General features: G+C 34.4%; 1 long non-coding RNA gene across 1 annotated transcript; it reads left to right on the top strand.

Annotated features, from left to right (window-relative positions):
- Window positions 1-2,256: 2,256 nt before the first annotated feature.
- Window positions 2,257-5,618, top strand: LOC115438599 (uncharacterized). The gene is made up of 2 exons (XR_003938113.1): window positions 2,257-3,570; window positions 4,787-5,618. It is a non-coding gene; the product is annotated as an uncharacterized LOC115438599 (long non-coding RNA).
- Window positions 5,619-16,265: the final 10,647 nt, after the last annotated feature.

Below are 16,265 nucleotides of genomic sequence, written 5' to 3'. Positions count from 1 at the left end.
TTTCACTTTAAAGTCCTAAATATTTTTGTATTATGGTGTCTACTAAAAATTTGGCAGGCTTGTACCCTGTCAAATCAGAAATTATTGGGTTTATGGACACTCCAGCCTAATAGCCTCCATATTTAATGCCTACAAAGATTACAAATGTTACAGGACTTAGGATAAACATGCATTGTTTATTGCATAGATGTCATGTCCAAAGCATGCGTGCTGAAAAAATATAAAAATATATTGACAGAAACAATAAAATTAGACTCATATATTTGGAATATGGTGTACGGACACTACAAGATTGGAATGGAAATCTGGCTTACCACATGGTGGCATCTCTGTTAGATCTGTAATTAAGTCTAACTATTATTAGATAACTAACTATTTTGGGTCACTGGCAATCTATAAACCAAATTTGGTCTGAATTCAAACAATAGTTTTGCTGCTACAGACATGTGAAATTTCACCCATTATAAGTAAATGGGGGAATAAAATTTTTTTTTTAAAAATTCATAAAAATTGAAATTTGACTAACTTTACCCAAAATGTAGTGACATCTATTCTGGGTCACTGGCAATCTATTAACCAAATTTGGTAGGAATTCAACCAATAGTTTTGCTGCTACAGACATGTGAAATTTCACCTATTATAAGTAAATGGGGAAAAAAGATATTTAAATAATTCCTAAAAAATTTGAACTTTGACCTATTTTTCCCAAAATGTAATGAGATCTATTCTGGGTCACTGGTAATCTACAAACCCAATTTAGTCTAAATTCAGCCAATAGTTTTGCTGCTACAGACATTTTAAATGCCGCCCTTTATGAGTAAATGGGGGGAAAAAAAGTTTTTTTAAAAAATTCCTAAAGAATTTAAATTTGCCTAACTTTTCCTAAAATGTAGTGACATCTATTTTGGGTCACTGGTAATCTATAAACCCAATATGGTGTGAATTCAACCAGTAGTTTTGTAGCTACAGACGTGTTGAAATTTCACCCATTATAAGTAAATAGGAGAAAAAAAAGATATTAACTAGAAGCACTCGGAGAGCGCAGACCTCGCCAAGGCTGATCAGTGGTCCCCCCCCCACCCCTGATCACCACCAAAATTTAATCATTTCTTCCTTATCCCATTTCCAACAAACCCTGAAATTTCATCCAAATCTGTCCATAACTTTTTGAGTATGTTGCACACTAACGGACAGACAAACAAACAAACCCTGGCAAAAACATAACCTCCTTGGCGGAGGTAAAAATTCCTAAAAAATTTGAACTTTGATCTACTTTTCCCAAAATGTAACCACATCTATTTGGCATCACTGGTAATCTATAAACCCAATTTGGTTTGAATTCAACCAATAGTTTTGCTGCTACAGACATGTGAAATTTCACCTATTATAAGTAAATGGTGAAAAAAGATTTTAAAAAATTCGTAAAAAATTTGAATTCTCACCTACTTATCCCAAAATGTAATCACATCTATTCTCGGTCACTGGTAATCTATAAACCCAATTTGGTATGAATTCAACCAACAGTTTTGTAGCTACAGACAAGTGAATTTCACCCATTATAAGTAAATGGGGAAAAATAAGATATTAAAAAATTCCTAAAAAAATTTTGAACTTTGACCTACTGTTCCCAAATGTAATGAGATCTATTCTGGGTCAATGGTAATCTATAAACCAAATTTGGTATGAATTCAACCAATAGTTTTGCTGCTAGAGTGTTGACACACAAACAAACAAAAAAAACTCAAAAACAATACCCCTTGCCTCTCTTTCGCGGGGCAGGGTTATTAACCCTTTATAAAGCACTCATAGAAATATAACAAATTCAAATTTCAACCTTGTCATGTAGAAAATCAAGATAAATGAAGTTACTATATTTGGTTCCTTGCCAAAATGGCAAAGAAAAAAATCCAAAAGTATATATATTTTTAAAAAAAAAATACAAGAAAAACACATGTAAGGTGAAAGGAACATGTATTTTAGAACATTAGAACATCACTTTTAGAACATTAGACCAACAGAAACAACACTTAAAAATTTTCAATCTTAAAGTGTTATTGGAGGACATGATAACACTAAAAAAAAATTTTAATGTAATATGTAGAAAATCAAGGTTAATAAAGTTGCCATGTTTGGTTCTTTACCCATAAGTGACAAAAAAATTAAACAAAGCAGGTCCACTCACTGTCCTCACTGGAACTATTGTCACCACTGTTTTGTTATTTGTGCGGGAAATAACCAAAACAGTCACTTGCCCGATAAAGGGTTAAAAGCATAAACAAATATAGATGTAGTTAGATTATTTAGATGATTTTTTTTTTTTTTTTATCTGTTAGATTTCCCTCATATTGTGCAGGTGTAATGACTAACATAAGGTTTTATTTGATTGAAATCTGAGCATTATTTGTGTGAGACGGGGTTGTTTAGTTTGCATTGTGTTTATGCAAGTGTAAAGGAATTCACACGCTCTTATGCAGCCGCCGTGGCTAAAGCCCTGCTGGATAATGTTATTATATGACTATAATTATTACTATTCTGTATATCATTCATATTAATGTTATTATGATTATGAAATACATGTTGAAGCATGACTTTGCAAAAAAAAATGGCGAAAAAAAACAAAACAAAACAATGCTGTACATTTTTAGATATTTTAAAGAAATACAAAAAGGTATTTTTGTAATCGAGACGATGTTTGGAATGGTTCTGTTTGATTGGTTCATGTTGTGTTCAAGTGTGCGAGGATCTATTCGAAGCCTTTCATACTTTGTTTATTCGTCCCCCCACTTTGTTTTCAAGTCGCCGTCCTGCTAAAAACCGAAGCCGTCCAAACCGAGTCGGTAGGTTTTTTTTGTTTTTTTTTGTTTTTTTTCTTTATCCGCTCGTATGCGTGCGTTTTTACCCAATGAAATTTGTGGTTTTTCGTCCGATGTGCTTTGGTTGAACTGAGCGAAAACAGATAAACACACCCGAGGGGAAAATTCACGATCCCCGAACCCTGCTATAATTAGGAATCTGCGTTTTTTTTTGTTTGTTTTATTTTGTCATGTATCGGCAGGACAGCAGCTCAGTATAAAGAAACAAAAAGACCAAAGGCGTTTTTTTTTTTTTTACACTGGAGAGCTATCTAGGCTAGTGAAATTCTCTGTTTCCGACTGCTTTGTAGTCCTCAATCTGATTTCTTATGAAGTATGACATTTTTGCTGCATGTCTCTTTTTTTTTTTTTTGGTGTCAGACCAGATACTCAATTTATCTCTTTTGTCTATTTTTAGGGAAGTCGGTGTGATTCAACCTGCTTTTGTATAAAAAAAAATAAAAAGAAATAAAAAAAAAAAAAATCTGATTTACATAGTAATGATCGGACAGGAAAAACAATCTTTTTATAAGTGTGTGTTTTCCGGCAATAACAACATATCACAGAGCGATCATATTCCTGTGACATTTTTTTAAGGCAAAAAAAAAAATCTCCTTCATCAGGAAACAAAAGCGATTCTTGTGCTTTTCTGATGAGGCCGAGTCACATGTCATCGTTATGTGACAATCAGAAGCTGAAAAAAAAAACCAAAAAAAAGGTAACACTTTACTTGAAGGTCTAGTTTATAATGCATTAAGCGCACATTCATAAGACATTCTAATACATTTAGAATGTATTAGAAAAGTCATTACAACAGTTTATGATCATGTACAACAACTTATACCAAGGTTAATAAAGTATTATAAGTGTAGGCAGAATGTTTTATAAATTCAGCTTTCAGTATGTTTTCTACATCCATACCAAAGCAGTGGGAAGGAATTTATTTTTTTAGGTGGAGAACTTTTGTTAGGTTTTGTCACTGGTCCCTATACCCATCTATTTTAGGGATTTCATATTTATTTTTTTTTAAAAAGTATGTGTGTGACTTAACCCTCCGATATCCGGGTGCACCTTTTACGCACACTTTGCACTTCGTGTTAAAAAACTTCATATTATTTTTCACAATTTAAATAAGGTTAGAATTCCAAAGTTGTTCATTTTTGCATGATCTTTAAAATTCTGGCCATCTACTAAAATTTACAATTTGTAAACAAAAGAAAATTACCAGACTAGCATCTGTCTCCCAAGTGTGCCTAAAACGCACCATTTCTTCCATTTGATCTGTATGATTAGGGCTGACCTTGATTTACAAAAATAAAATCAAATTAGAGCAGAAAAATAAATCAATATATGATATTTAATAGTTTGATTTATAGGTGTGCATTTTTGGCACACTTGGTGACAGATGCTAGTATTTTTGTACATTTGACCTAGCGCCAAAAATAATAATGCAAATTAACCGATGTTGGAGTTAATCATTGACATATGCCAGGATGAAAAAATCACATAAGATGTGATCCACTTTTTATGTAATATATTGAAAAAACATTTTTTGTGTGTTTTTTGCATCCAAAAAAATGGTTTGTCTACATTACAAACACGGCATTTAAAGGGTTAAAAATGTGACAATTATTGAGTATTTGGTATTTTTATTTATGGCTCAAGTTGATGAAATAGAAAAAAGTGTAAAAGAATTAAAAACAAACTGTATGAAATTTTTTTTGACATTATTCCACAAGTGTGCCAAAAAGGCACACTTGGTGCTTAGTAAGGGCCTTTCTGGACGGGATACCGGAGGGTTAACCTTGGTATAAGTTGTTTTACATGATCATAAACTGTTGTAATGACTTTTATAATGCATTCTAAATGCATTAGAACGTCTTATGAATGTGCGCTTAATGCATTATAAACTAGACCTTCAAGTCAAGTGTTAGCAAAAAAACAATCTGTCCCAGTCGTCTACAATCGTATCGAACTGGTTGAATCATATAGTCAGTGTTTGTAACGAATAATAATATGCACATCATATCGACTGATTTTTTTTTTTTTTTTTGCTTTTTATTGACTTTTTTTTTTTTTTTTTTTGCCAAATGGGGCACCAAAATTTATTAGAACAAGTATTTATAAGGTGTGTGAGTGTGTGTTTTTATCGGTATTATGTTTTTAAAAGTTCATAGAGGATGCCCATTATATAATTCTATGTAAGTATTAATGTAAGTTTGAATTGTATATTCATTTGCTAATTTTTCTAGAGCTTCTGTACGTGTTTGTATTTGACTGATTGGAACATACTGTATGTGATGTATGAATACTGTTTGAACTACATAATTCACTGTGAAATCCTTTAAAGAATGACAGTACGGTACAGAGGTTCCTGGACGTTAATATTAACCATCCATTGGTTTTCGACGATTGAAGCCCCGCCCACTTTCCCTGGTTTCAGTAAAAAAAAAAAAAAAAATTAGAAAAATGTATGTACCCGTGTGTTCTGTGCATGTTCACGGCATGTGTGTGTGTTTTTTCCTTTTTTTTTTTTTTTTTTTTTTTTTTCTTAATGCATACAGTACTGTTGATATTTATGTATCTGAACCGCTGTGAGGAGAAACTGTATTTCGGTGAATTGCAGAGGTTTTGTTTGTTTGTTTGTTTGTTTGTTTGGAATCATAAAAAAAAGGTGATCAAAAAGAGAAGTTTTTATGAAAATGTTAAATGAAGACATGAGGCCATCTGCTATTAAAGATTGACGTCATCCCTGCTGTCATGATTTTACTGGCTGCTTCTTTTCGCAATGTTTTCTTTATTAAGTGAAATTTTCTGTCACTTGTCGCATTTTCTTGATGATTCCGTAATTCAGTTCAGTCGCTTGGATTTAACTAAGCGAATAGTTCAGGTCCTTCCACTGGATAACGCTGATTTTACAGGTTTAAAAAAAAAAAAAAATTCAAAATAGAAGTACTGAAACCAAATTTGAGTCACTAATAAATATAAATTCAGTCGTACACTGCAAAAATCCAAACCTTACCAAGTGTATTTTTCTTATTTCTAGTCCAAATATCTCATCACACGTAAAAGACGACATAATCACCTAAAGAGGAACTTCTCAGTGAGATATAAAATCTTATTTTTAGACAATAGATCTGGAAAATCTTATTTCAAGAAATCTTACCAAGATAATTTTCACCTGTTCCATTGGCAGATTTTTTTTTCTTAATTCAAGATTTTTTTTGCTTAATTCAAGCAAAAAAAAAAAACATCTATTCCGGATCACTGGCATTATATCAGTGTTTTTCAACCTTGGGGTCGGGACCTCATGTGGGGTCACCTGAAATCTCTAGTAATTGATACAAAAATTTTTAAAAAACCTTACTAAAAAAAAGAATATATGGTGAATTGAGAGAGGCAGTTACAATACTTAAAAGACATGACACACTGTCCATAATGATATACATTATATAGCCTAAATGTCTAAAATTAACATTTATTTGCAACATAGTATAGGGAACTATTACATGATCAAAAACAAATGAACCCTTTCGTGCATGAATTATGAGAACCTTAGTTGATATTCCTGCTTTGGCATTTAAAAAAATTCACTTGAGTTTTGTTTTGTTTTTTTCATGTAGTTACAAAAATGTCCACTCAGCTACACCATGCATTTAATTTTTGACGCAAAAAAACATGTTTTTAAAACCCAATATCAGAAAGTCATATGAAAACAAGAAATAAAAACATTTTTAATGCTCCTAATCTGATGTTTATTCACATTTTAACATATTCTAATACTAGTTATTACTCACTTCATGGAGATAACATGTAAAAAAAAAAAAAAAATTGTTTTTTTTTCTTTAAAAATCTTTCAATGAGCATTTTAAAGAGGAGTTAATAATATTATTTATCCTGTTGTTTTTTTGTTGGTTTTTTTTCTTCTCTTTTTTGTGTTTATTAGGTTTGTCTATCTATCTATCGTTCGTTCGTTCGTTCGTTCAATCTATCTATCTATCTATCTATCTATCTATCTATCTATCTATCTATCTATCTATCTATCTATCTATCTATCTATCTATCTATCTATCTATCTATCTATCTATCTATCTATCTATCTATCTATCTATCTATCTATCTATCTATCTATCTGTTTGGGTTTTTTTGTATTTTGTCTGTGTGGTTCCTTATGTCTAAGTACATGTTTATGTAAATGTATAATTTAAAAAAAAAAAAAAAAGTTAATTATAGTCTAACAATTGCTTTACACTCAAACATGTATACTTTTTTATACTTTTTTTTACTTTTAAGAACGTTTATTTCGACCAGCCTTTTCTTTTGCACTGGTGTGATGCATAGTGCTGCTGTGAACTGTTAAATTTCCCCATGGTGGGATCAGTAATATCTTATCTTATCTTATCTTATCTTATCTTATCTTATCTTATCTTATCTTATCTTATCTTATCTTATCTTATCTTATCTTATCTTATCTTATCTTATCTTATCTTATCTTATCTTATCTTATCTTATCTTATCTTATCTTACTGCCAGTCAGGTTTATCAAGAACAGTAAAGTTACAGTAATGTTATGAATGTCCTTTTATAGGATGGTGCATGAGCGTCCACTGTGTTGGCTGATATGGAACTGAAACAACCAAACCCATGAAAATACAAGAGAACATCTGTAGAAGAACTGTCCACTGAAGGAACCAGTATGCATGAAAGGGTTCATTTTAGCAAAAAAAAAAAAAATTCTCCATTTTGAATGTCTGGGGTCACTAGAAATTTGTGATGTTAAAATGGGGTCCCGAGTCATATAAAGTTGGGAACCACTGCTTTATATAAACCAAATTTGGTCTGAATTCAACCAGTAGTTTTGCTACTACACTCTCAAAAATAGAGGTACGAGATCAGAACACTTATGCACCTATAAGTATATTTTTTAAGAATGTTCTCTCAAAAGTACAATATTGGTCTTTAGGAGGCCAGAACTGCAGCTTTAGACTATGAAAAAGGGCCCAAAGTTATGAAAAGTACAAATGTGTATTATAAGGTACCCTGCAGTGTTAAAAAATATGTGTAGACCATGAGAATAGGCTATAGGCTAGGAGAACTGAACAGTAGGCCTAATTAGAGTTCAAACATTTTATTATTATTATTATTATTATTATTATTATTATTATTATTATTATTATATTGTTATCATCATCATCATTATTATTATTATTATTATTATTACTATTATTATTATTATTATTATTATTACTATTATTATTATTATTATTATTATTATTATTATTATTATATTATTGTTATTATCATCATCATCATCATCATTATTATTATTATTGTTATGATTATTATGATTATGATTATGATTATTATTATATTATTGTTATTATCATCATCATCATCATCATCATCATCATCATCATCATCATCATCATTATTATTATTATTATTATTATTATTATTATTATTACTATTATTATTATTATTATTATTATTATTATTATTATTATTATATTATTGTTATCATCATCATCATCATCATCATCATCATCATCATCATCATCATCATCATCATCATTATTATTATTATTATTATTATTATTATTATTATTGTTATGATTATTATGATTATGATTATGATTATTATTATATTATTGTTATTATCATCATCATCATCATCATCATAATTATTATTATTATTATTATTATTATTATTATTATTATTATTATTATTATTACATTATTTATTATATATCATACTGTAATTACTCTATATTATATTTAATAATAATTTGTGTTTTAATTTAATAGCCCAATTAGCTCAATGATAATAGCCTAATAATTTATTTAGCTTATTAGAACCTCTGATTATTGCCATAATCTCTGTTTTATCCAGTTTTCATTCACACCTCCAGGTCTTGATGTCGTCTCTTGCCTATGCCGTTTTTTGTTTGTTTGTTTGTTTTTTTCTCAATTAGGCCACCGGTTCAAACTTTAAACATCATGGCATTATCAACTATAAGACAGTTTTCTTTCTATGCAAAGTACTTAAGGTACAGAAATGTCTCTGAAAAAAGTACACCCTCAGCGACGAGCATTTGGACCCTTTTAAGTACAAGCTGGTACCTCTGTTTTTGAGAGTGTACAGTGTTAACAAACTGAACCAAAAACACCGCCCCTTCCTCCTCTTCAGGGGGCGGGGTAATAAAAGTCACAGGACAAAAGCAGAACTATAATTTCCTGGTCATGACATCAATAAGTGATCAGCATTGTTCTTTTGCTGCGCTAACCCTAGACCCCAACTATAAACCCATAAATGCTGCTTTTCCAGGTTGCTTTCTCCACCTGCTTACAGTTCACTTTCCTCTTCCTCTCTCATGTGTCGCTGGATAACACCTCCCCCACCATCCCAGGAGCCCATCCAACCATAATGTGAGATCCTATAAAGTGCTGTGTGCATCCTGGGAGCTGCAGACCTCTCCGTACCCTCTATAAGAATAGCCGGTCCGACCCAACGGCGGCCCACTCCTGAGACCCAGGCCGAAGCCAATTTAGATTGTCTTTTCACAGTTTGTGCCGCTGGGTCGCACCAGGTGGAACACACACACGGGCTTCTCCGATAACACGTACCCGTCCAGGCCTACCGTGTGCTTCATACACACGGACTGAGGTGAAGAAATCAGGGGTGTGGAAAGTCTTTTCATATATATATTCTGAAAAGGGTGGTGTATTCATGTGGGTGCATACATTCATCCACCCATGTGCCAACACTCTGTAATGGTGTTACTCCTTTTGACAAGTCCATTAAAGAGGTGTTGGTGCCGTCCCCCCCCCATGCCAGACAAATGTCCTTGTCTGGATTCTCACTGGAACTCAAGGGTCGAAACTGCAGCTGGATTAAGCCTTTATAGAACACGCATAGAATACTCTGAAATTTATTTATTTTATTTATTATTTATTTATTTTGCACATCATGGAACAGCAAGAGAAAAAAAAAACCTTCAAACAATTAACATCATTGTGCAGGAGAAGTTAGAAGCCAAAAAAGGCTTATATGAATACCTCCCCAGAAATGAACAATACACAGGAAAAAAAAAAAAAAAAAAGAAAAAAAAAATTACAAATACAATATAACTGAATTAATAAACTAAAGAAAAAACAATAAAAATGCAAATCACATTACATTACTATGGTTGAAATTCAAAATTTCTACCGTAGTCTGTTATTGGACATTGTCTTCCTCTTCGTCGGTTGCCATGACAACAGTCTCCCCCTCTTGCCATAAAACATCTGAGCAGCACTTGCCAAAAAGTAAACACATGCACTAAAACAACTGTTATGAGGTCATAAACTGACAAAAATCACTCATATTCACTATTTAGTTTCAAAATTTCTCTGAATCGATGTATAATGTTATAAAAACCAACCTGCTTCTTGACCTCAACGAGGTATGAGGTTGGCACCAAATTTAAAGTTTGTGGAAATTACCAAAAATAGTCACTTGCCCAATAAAGGGTTATTATGCATCAATAAAATATGCACATTTTTATCATTCTGACGTCTTTCTACCAGAGGTGATTTCTCACAGACTGCAAGGGAAGCCCAGCTTCCCTTAAAATTATGAAAATTAAATGGTTAAATATGTACAGCTGTGTTGACATTTCATTGACTCCAAATGTGTTAGAACACGTTCATCTCACAGACGAGTTCGTTCAGAATCAGCTTTATCACAAATCACAGACTCCATGTTGTTCACTTCTCATACATTTCTGTGTCTCTGTTTTCTCATTGGATCTCTGCTCAGTGCATTTGTCCGTAGACGCTCAGCGTCCATGCACTTCAATGGGACTGAGTGGAACAGTTTTTTTCATTGCCTCAAAACTGGACGGTAATTGGATAAATGCCACCATGTTGTCCTGCCCCCGGACGCTCGGCGTCTCTGGGGGTGAATGGAGCTGTGGGCGGAGCTCGGCCGGGCTGGACGCTGGGCTTCCACATGCTGATTGGAGGATCAGTCCAAAGGCTGAATACCGTTTGATTGACAGCTATTTTCAGATCTCCTCCTTCACTGACACAGTTCAGTTTAATACCGTCGCACATTCTGCTGTGAAATCAAGAGAGAAACCACTACCAAATGACTTGTTCATTTCTTGCACTGTAAATAAAACACACTCATTGTACTTCCTGTTTCAATTTAACATAATTTCAATGTTTTCTTGTTTAGTTGGTACGATAAGGTCACTGACCATTTTCTTAAAAAGGAACGGAGGGACGAATTTATTTTAAATAACTAGATTTTTTTTAATGTAAGCTGACAATGAGCTTCCCCTGTCTGAAAGACGAGCAGCCGCCACTGCTTTCTACATCATTCTGAACAGAAAAAGCAGATATTTTGAAGAGATAAATGTTTCATACATCTCATAATTCATTGTATGCACTTATTAAATGGCATTAATAAGTTATTTTACCTCTGCAGTCTTTGACAAATCAGAAAGAGTCTTTAATGCACGGCATGAAACTCAAGAATCTGGATAAATGTAGATGATGCATCATCATCTGTTTCACTAGTCAAAGGTCATAACAAGATTTTATTACATATAAGAACTTATTTTTAAACAAAAAAATCTTGAAAATCATATGTCAAGTAATCTTACCAAGACAATTTTCACTTGTTCCATTGGCAGATTGTTTTGCTTGAATTAAACAAAAAAAAAAAAAAAATCTGCTAACGGAACAAGTAAAAATTATCTTGGTAAGATTTCTTGAAATAAGATTTTCCAGATCTATCGTCTAAAAATCAGTTCTTATATCTCACTGAAAAGTTCCTCTTTAGGCGATTATGTCTGATCTTAAGTGTGATGAGATATTTGGACTCGAAATGAGAAAAATACACTTGGTAAGATTTGGATGTTTGAAGTGTTGAACCCGATTGTTGACTCACTGTCCTCGTTGTAACTGCCGCTGACTTGTAATACATGCAGAAATGACCAAAAATAGTCACTTGCCCGATAATGGGTTAAGATCCAAAAGAAGTCTGACATATATAGTATTGGATGGAGATGATTTCCTCTCGGGCAGAACCAGCACAGATTACCCTGACGTTCATACTCGACAGTAGCTCAGACTTGGCAAAAACATCAAACATGTCCATGCGCTTTACTGTATGTGTTGTTTTTAGTCTCCGTAGACGTTTAAGGGATCATCTGGGTGGATGGGTGTGTTCTGGGTCAAACTGTGAAATACTTCCTCATAAAGCTGCCGTCTTTCTAGATGCCGCTGACTCGTCCCGACCTGGGGGGACGAGCGTCACCAAAGGGGATTATGGGACAGAGAAGATTTTGATTCTTTCTTTAACTTTACATGAGTTTGGACAGCAGAGACCAAACAGGAAACAAAGGCAGAGAGAGGGAAAGAAAAGAAGAAGAAGAAGCAACAAAAGGTCATCTAGAGTTCAACAGGAAATGGTGAAACTACCACAGCAACACTTTGTGCCTTTTCTGTTCTGTTTGATTATATTAGTAATAATAAAACAGAAGGATGCATGGGCAGTTACAGTCTTCAGTAGCAGGCTTTAGTCTCACCTTCTGTTCTGAAGGTCGTACCTGAATAAACCAGTGTTCAGTTTGATGTTCTCTCTAATTATGGACTCATTAAAAGCATTCAGACTTATAGAAGGAATGTCAATTCAGCTGGAGACCACACCTGATGACCATTCAAAGGTTACATTTGTTATGATTCTATCAATCTATCAATCTATCTATCTCTATCTATCTATCTATCTATCTATCTATCTATCTATCTATCTATCTATCTATCTATCTATCTATCTATCTATCTATCTATCTATCTATCTATCTATCTATCTACCTACCTACCTACCTACCTACCTACCAACTAAGCAACCAACCAAGCAACCTACCAACCAACCAACCAACCTACCTAGCTACCTATCTACCAACTACGCAACCAACCAACCAACCAAGCAACCTATCAACCAACCAAGCAACCTACCAACCAACCAACCAACCAACCTACCTACCTACCAACCAACCTACCTATCTACCTACCTACCAACTAAGCAACCAACCAAGCAACCAACCAACCAACCAACAAAGCAAGCAAGCAACCAACCAAGCAACCTACCTACCAACCAACCTACCGACCTACCTACCTACCTACCTACCTATCTACCTACCTACCAACCAACTAATCAACCAACCAACCTACCTACCTACCTACCAACTAAGCAACTAACCAACCTACCAAGCAAGCAAGCAACCTACCTACCTACCTACCTACCTACCTACCTACCTACCTACCTACCTACCAACCAACCTACCAACCAACCAAGCAACCTATCTATCTATCTATCTATCTATCTATCTATCTATCTATCTATCTATCTATCTATCTATCTATCTATCTATCTATCTATCTATCTATCTATCTATCTATCTATCTATCTATCTATCTATCTATCTATCTACCTACCTACCTACCTACCTACCTACCAACTAAGCAACCAACCAAGCAACCTACCAACCAACCAACCAACCTACCTAGCTACCTATCTACCAACTACGCAACCAACCAACCAACCAAGCAACCTATCAACCAACCAAGCAACCTACCAACCAACCAACCAACCAACCTACCTACCTACCAACCAACCTACCTATCTACCTACCTACCAACTAAGCAACCAACCAAGCAACCAACCAACCAACCAACAAAGCAAGCAAGCAACCAACCAAGCAACCTACCTACCAACCAACCTACCGACCTACCTACCTATCTACCTACCTACCAACCAACTAATCAACCAACCAACCTACCTACCTACCTACCTACCTACCAACTAAGCAACTAACCAACCTACCAAGCAAGCAAGCAACCTACCTACCTACCTACCTACCTACCTACCTACCTACCAACCAACCTACCAACCAACCAAGCAACCTATCTATCTATCTATCTATCTATCTATCTATCTATCTATCTATCTATCTATCTATCTATCTATCTATCTATCTATCTATCTATCTATCTATCTATCTATCTATCTATCTATCTATCTATCTATCTATCTATCTATCTTCTCTCTCTCTCTCTCTCTCTCTCTCTCTCTCTCTCTCTCTCTCTCTCTCTCTCTCTCTAGCAATGATGGATGCATTTCCACCATTTTGGATTGCTGCATTTCCATCTAATGTTGCTCCATATACAGTCGATGTCATAAATGTGCGTTGTTCTTGCCAAATAAACTAATAAATAAACAAGTGGTTCCAGGCACAACAAACCCCGCCCCTCGCACATATTGTAGCTTATTTTAGCATCGATCCAGCTGATGTCATCATGTCTATGCGTGTGCTGATATCACCATATCAATTGCCTCTATATATGTGCCAAGTGTGAAGTAAATTGAAACAAAATAGATGTTTTTTATAGACATTTGAAATTTTTCTCAGAACAAGTAAATGGGAGAAGAAAAAAGATTTTAAAAATTCATATAAAATTAGAACTTTTATCTACTTTTCCCAAAATGTAACCACATCTATTGTGGGCCACTGGCAATCTATAAATCCAATTTGGTATAAATTCAACCACCAGTTTTACTACTAGAGTGTTAACAAACAATAATAAATAAATAATAAATAACATTCTAACATAAATATAGAAGTAGCTGCAATGGATGACTATGGAATCCTGACAACTACACTGCAAAAAGTGATTTTCAAGAATATACTTGTTATGAGGATTTTAATCTGTTTCGTTTTTTTCTAGTTTTTAGTGCTGATAGAAAAAATATCTTGGCCGTGCAAGAATGTCGACCTTGTTTTAGGAACATATATCATCCTTTTCTAGGTCAGAATTTGCAGCTTATTTTGAGTACAAATGATCTAGAAATGAGCTCTAATAATGGGCAACACAAACAACCAATGTTTTCTCCTCATTTTAAGCATCTTTATCTTCTTAATTCAAGAGCAATGCATTTTTTCTACATTCAAAACACAATGACAAAGCAATGTCAAACAAACATCTTTATTGATCAGAAAAAACAAAGATTTGTATTATTCCAGCACGATTCATGCATCATCATGGAGATGTAGTTTTTTGTTCACTTTAAATATTTCAGCACATGTTAATGCTGCCACCAGTAGATTTTACATCACCGTAGTGGATGAACGACAGGCAGGAGACTAAACTGAAGGCAGGGAGGTAAAAGCTGCTCCCTCGAGGGATTCAATTAATTAAATCTGAATCTGAAAACCGACTAAAAGCTCGACAAAATCTCTGCAGAGAAAAATCTCCTTTTAGTTGGACTCCTCGTGACAAGTAGTGAAAATCAAACATTTTCACTGGACTCGAGCCAAAAAGCTGGTCCATCAAATCCAGCGCTCCCACTATGAATCCAGCGATTCTCTTCAGGCGACGTCTGTTCCAACAGTGCACAATAACAGACCGCTGACGCCTGTTACAGTCAGCGGTGTTCAGTGTTTTACAGCAGACAGCCAATCAACACAACGGACAAATGAAAAAACACATTGTAATGGATTAATCCAAAGAGGACGAGTAAATGCGTAAAGTTGAGGGTGTTTTTTTTTTTTTTTTACTGATTGACCTTTCCTACCAACGTGGGACCGGTGCAGTTCCAGTTCATCCACCACCGCAAGTGTTTTGACCGGAAATAAATCGGTTTGGTTTCGTAACCCCTTTAGCCCTATCAGCCCGCCTGCAGGCTGAAAAATTATATTAATATTCATCTACTATAAAAATATAATAAATCGCAGACGACACACAAATATACATCTCCGCAGAACCCAATGACGTGACAGCCATCCATTCCATTACAAACTGCCTCACAGCAATGAATCAGTGGATGTGCAGGAACTTTCTGAAACTGAATGAGGAAAAAACTGAAATCCTGCTTGTTGGCCCAAAAGCAAAAAGGGAAATGCTGATGAGTAGGATGGGCAACTTAAACTTAAACTTAAGTCCCACATAAAGAAAGTCACTAAAACGTCATTCTTCCACCTCAGAAACATAGCCAAAGTAATGCCGGTTATAAATCGAAAGGATGCTGAAAAACAGGTCCATGCTTTTATCTCCAGCAGACTGGACTACTGTAATGCACTCCTTACAGGTCTCCCAAAAAGCACCACAGACAGACTTCAGCTGATTCAGAACTCTGCAGCGAGGTTATTAACCAAAACCAAGAAGAGAGAGCACATTACTCCAGTGTTGGTTTCCCTGCACTGGCTACCGGTAACCTACAGAATTGATTTTAAGATACTACTCCTCACGTATAAAGCTCTAAATGGAACCAGACCAAGTTACATTGCAAACTCACTGATCAGTTATGTACAAACTAGAACACTGAGGTCATCAAACGCAGGGTTACTAGCGACTCCAGAAATATTA

Source organism: Sphaeramia orbicularis, chromosome 18 (assembly GCF_902148855.1).
Source record: "Sphaeramia orbicularis chromosome 18, fSphaOr1.1, whole genome shotgun sequence".
NCBI classification, from domain to species: Eukaryota; Metazoa; Chordata; class Actinopteri; order Kurtiformes; family Apogonidae; genus Sphaeramia; species Sphaeramia orbicularis.
The sequence above is the reverse complement of the archived record's forward strand: the minus strand, read 5'-3'. Positions and strand labels throughout refer to the sequence as shown.